Source organism: Lolium rigidum, chromosome 5 (assembly GCF_022539505.1).
Source record: "Lolium rigidum isolate FL_2022 chromosome 5, APGP_CSIRO_Lrig_0.1, whole genome shotgun sequence".
NCBI lineage: Eukaryota > Viridiplantae > Streptophyta > Magnoliopsida > Poales > Poaceae > Lolium > Lolium rigidum.
The window spans coordinates 66858006-66863155 of record NC_061512.1 but is presented as its reverse complement, the minus strand read 5'-3'; positions in this window follow the sequence as shown (position 1 = coordinate 66863155).

The following is a 5150-nucleotide window of genomic DNA, read 5'->3' as shown; positions in this document are numbered from 1 at the left end:
TGCGGAGCACGAATCTCATTCCACGGCTATAAATATCACCACCACACAACCTAATCACCCCGTTCTCCCCCTTTTCACCTCTCACTCAAGCGCCGCCCCCGAGCTCCTACTTCCGCCGTGCCGGAGTCTTGCCGGAGTCCCGTCGGAGTTGCTCCGACGCGCCGTGTTCATCAGCAGTTCTTAAGTTCGGCAAGCCACCGTGCTTAAACCTCACCGCCGGCGACTCCTACCACCGCATCATCCATTGCCGGTAAGTATTCCAGCCTCGAGCTTTTTCGTCGGAGTTGGTAGGGATGACCATAAGAAACTGTGGTTCCGGCTTAGTATCTCAAGTTAACTTTTTTCGTCGTAGATGTCTTCTTCCTCCCCGCCTCCCGCGCAGTTGGAACCCATCGCGGATACGCCTCTATCATCCTCTCCTCCTCCCCTTATCCCAGTCCGGCTAGACCCTGCACAAGGATCCGATAAGACCATTGAAGGAGCCACCACCGATCCGGCTGAACTTGCCGGAAGGGAGCGCATGGAGAAGAAGGTGGAGGAGGTGGCGGCCAAGAAATCTAAGGCTCGATCCCGCAAAGGCGAAGTCAAGGGGTAGTGGTGGCCATGCCTCACCATCGAAGATGAGCTCTGGCAACATGGAGGCGGAGGGATTCCTGCGCCCCGGATCCTGGCGAGTGGTTCCGGGTGCTCCAAGCCCGACGCCCAAAGTCGGAGAGTGGGTGATGACGAAAGCTCTGGTGGAGCGTGGATTCTCTTTGCCTCCGAGTGACTACTTCTCGAAAATCCTCGAGGCCTACAAGCTCCAGCCTCATAACCACTCCCCCAACAGCATACTTGCCATCGCCAACCACATCGCCCTCTACGAGGGTCATCTCCGGGTAAAACCAGATTTCATCCTTTTTCAATTCTTTTTCCCTGTCAAGAAGGAGACCGTTCCCTAGACTTCCACGCTCGCCAACTGTGGGAGCATCACTTTCAAGATCCGCCCTGGCCGGATCTACCCTCACACGGATCGTCATGAATCCGTGAGGTATTGGTCTAGGGGATTCTTGTACGTGAAGGATGTCGAGGTTCCGACCAGCTCCAAGACATTACAGCATTCAAAGATGGACTTGCTGCCGAGACCTCCGCCTAGACAGCCAATTCCCACATCTCCGAGTCTCCGGCGATGGTGAAGATGGTGCGGTGGATCTGCAAGCTGACAAAATCTGGGTTATCAGGGAAAGATCTGACGTTATCTTGGTTTACCAAGCGGATCCAACCCCTTCAACACCGTGATCGCTTGATGTACTTCTACAGTGGTCGCGACGATACAATGCGCGCCACTAAAGATAATCTTTCCTCTGATGCCCTGGACAAGCGGCTCCGAGTGATGATCAAGATTCCGCGTGACATTCACTCTCACGCCTGTCATTTTGATATTTACATGGAAGGTGTTGGGCCTTCGGTAAGTATTTTCCGACTAATCATCATTTCCCTTTCATGCCTGCAATTTTTCCTAAGGACTTTTACTTGTCTTTATAGGTTACTCCCTTGAGGAGAAGGATCTTTAGACCTTGACCCGAATTCCACATACCGGGTCGTCGAACCCGGAAGCCGCGTCTGACGCGGAAAACCCTAAAGCTGCTCCGCCTGCCAAACGGAAAAGAGCAGCAGCCTCCGGGATGACAGCCAAGCGCGCCCGTGAGACCCCCAACACCAAGACCACCAGGAAGCTCGAGAAGGACAAACTCCATCTCAAGGAGATCGATACCAGCAGCAGCAAGCAGGGCGGCATCGAGCAGTTCTTCACCAAGTTTGGGTAACATCTTGATCTCCGACTATACTTTCCCAAGCTACCTTAAAATCTGCTAAGTGTCAGATTTTTCTTATTATGCAGGAAGGTTCCCGGAAACAAGCCCTAGAAGAAGAAGCTCAAGCCTTCTACGGCCTCAATGCCTATTACCCCAGAAGTTGAAGTTCCACCGAAGCCCTCTTCCTCAGCCATTCCGGACCCCAGGAATGTCATCAACATTGACGATGATCCGGTGCCAGCTGCGGACTCCAGCAAGGGCACTTCTGTAACATCCCAAATTTCAAATAAAGGAAGAAGAACATTTCCAAGTATCCAAAATTTAGAACCAACAAAAACTTTTACTTTGCATATAGTACCCTGCATAGGATTTGTGCATTTTGAGTGATATGCCATGATGATTGTACTTTGTATTTGTGATGAACTCCAAAACCCTAGAGTGATCAAGTGATCATCATAAACCAAATTCATCAAAAAGAGAAAGAAATCAAATATTAGAAAAACCCTAAAAACCCTAACATATGGTTTATACCATTTTTGTAAATTTGATCCTAGACCCATTTGATCTTCACCAATAGTTGTGTTATGTTATTTAAGAGTAATTACAACTTTGGGAATCAAGGATTTACCTTTCAAACCAATTTTAAATTTGAAAACATGATCACATGAGATAATGGTCATTTCTGACTTTTACGAGTCTGGTCACCACTTTGAGCCTCTCTATTTCAATTTTTCCAAACCAAACAAATCCAACTCTTGGCATGTCATCCAAGTACACAACAAGGTGAACAACTTTTGTATAGATCATCTTACCAAAACCTTTCTGGATCAAGAGATAGGAGCAAGCAAAGATGAGACATTGAAACAGATTCAACAATCTCCATTTTCAAAATGTGATCAAACCAGGCCAACCCTTGACCCTCACACACCCTAGCCATGACCAGTGAACACTCCTACACCTAACCCAAGCAAGAGCACGCCATGGACACGACCAAATCATGGCCAGCCATGGCCATGCCGGCCACGTCGCCCTCGACACGCCTCCCCCTTTCTCTCTTCACCATCGCCACGGCCACCATGTCCAACGCGTAGCCCACACCCTGCTGAGATCACCCGTACTCGCCGTCGATCGCGAGGACGCCGACAAGCCCCGGACGACGCGCGCCCAGGTACGCCCAGGTATGCCGCGAGCGGCATGGGCGACGTCACTGGCGCACGGACGCGCGCGCCACGGCCACGCGGCGCCCGCCAAATCTCGCCGTACCCCGACCATATCCACGCGCCGTGGTACCCTTCTCGCCACGCGGAGCTCGCCGGACACGCCGACGTCATGCCTTGGCGACCACGGCCGCCGGAGAGGACGAACGCGCCCGCCACGGCCGCGACAGTACGCACACCCGCCCGACCACCGTACGCCACCGTTTACCACGCCGTTGACGCTCCGAGAACCGCGGTGACGTCGTGAACATGACCCCGTCGTCGCCTAGCCCTCTAGCTCACCGGAGAGGCCGTGCCCTTGTCGACTTGCCACAGCACCCACGGCACCCTCACGCGCCTATAAAAGGAGGCCTCCCCTCGACGATCCAAGCACACCACCATGATCACCACTCACCACCGCCTCGCTCAGCACCGCGTAGCCACCTCAATCGTCGCCGGAGCAAGGCCAATCGACGCCTCACCGCCGCGGAAGCTCGCAGCAATCGCCGTCGATCCGAGGCCTCCCCAAGCGACGCCGCTCGCTACAGTGCTGCTTCGCCGTCGTCTACAACGTCCCCAAGCACACCGACCAACCCTAGCCGGAGCCACGGTGAGCCTCCGACTCCCTACCGCCGCCGTGCCGAGCTCCCCTCTCGCCGTCGACGACGATGAACGTGCACCGTTAGATCCTGTTCTAATCCAACGCGTCTCATTGATCCATACCGCTTCGGCTATTATGAGTCGCTGACGGGTGGACCCCACTGTCAGGCGGCCCGCGCGTGCACAGATGCGTGGTGGGCTGGCCTTGGGCCGTTTTTAAACGTTTGGGCCCAGTTAGTTTTCCCCCGTAGCCCAGTAATTCAGATTCGAATTTTCCAAATCCATTTAATTTCAATACTGGCTCCAACTTTGAAAATCCATAGAATCTGTTTGGCTTGGCCAAATTTAACAAACTTTATATTGTTAGAAAACTATGGAAAAGTTCTACAACTTGCCACTGGTCTCACCTTGAGATCTGTTGTAGAAATAATGTGACAAAAAGATCAAGCCAGAGACTTTTGCACATTCAATTAATTCTTAAAAATCAACCAAAATAGATATTAAGTTAATTCCAACTCCTATAGCTCACATTTGACTTACACTAATTGTTTCTGCAAGAAAATGGTGTGGTCACTTTGCATGATCATGCCCTAGTTTAATTAATGGACAATATGGCTAGTTTAGTAAGTGATATTGTCCAAAACTATTATGTAAATCTTATGAAGTATTTTTACTTCATTTAAATCTTTGTCTCAAATGAATTCATGTGATGTTTGCACCCCTGGTCCAAACTCTCCTATATGAACATTTGGAGATTTAAATCATTTGTATAGTTTTTAAATAGTATGAGGTGGTCTACCTCATTTAAATCATTTTCTCCAATAATGATGATGAATGTTTGACTTAGGTCAATATGAATTCATGTATGATTATGGTTGAGAAATTAAATCTTAAGAAGATTTCAATGAGAGGAAATTAATCCTCAAGCATCATATGAAAGTTAATGGTCACATATGAATGAGAGGAAATTATTTTCCTCAAGTCACCCCACCAATGCACTTACTTATTTTATGTGTGTGCTTAGTATAGTTTGTGTGAAGTAATGATGTTTTTAGTATAGCCTTTGAGCTTGGTTGGTGATTATACTTCGTATTCAAATTTAGACGCTAGCACCGGAGATTATCAAGAGGAAGGAGAATTCTACCCCGAAGAGGAAGAAGAAAACCTAGAGAACTACCAAGGCAAGATAATACTCTTGCAAAGTGCAAAGCTCTCCTTGAGCAAGGCACCATGATTCTTACCTTTCTTCATACAAGCCTATCTTATGTGTACACTATACAAGTTATACTTGTTGTGTTTTCCAAGGATGAACTAAAATTGTTATAGAGAACAAGATTGCTAGATGAGTAAAGGTAGCAAAGCAAAGTAGCACCCCTCATGATTAGTGCTAGTGCTAAAATACTAAAGTTTGACTACTTTAGATGGGAACATGTGAATTGTTGAATTTGAAACCTTGGAATGATGAAGCATTCCATTGAAGAGTTTGAAGTTGATTGTGAACAAGAGAAGATGGTGATTTTTGATAAAAACCTGATATTGGTTTGAATGCGATACCTTTCCA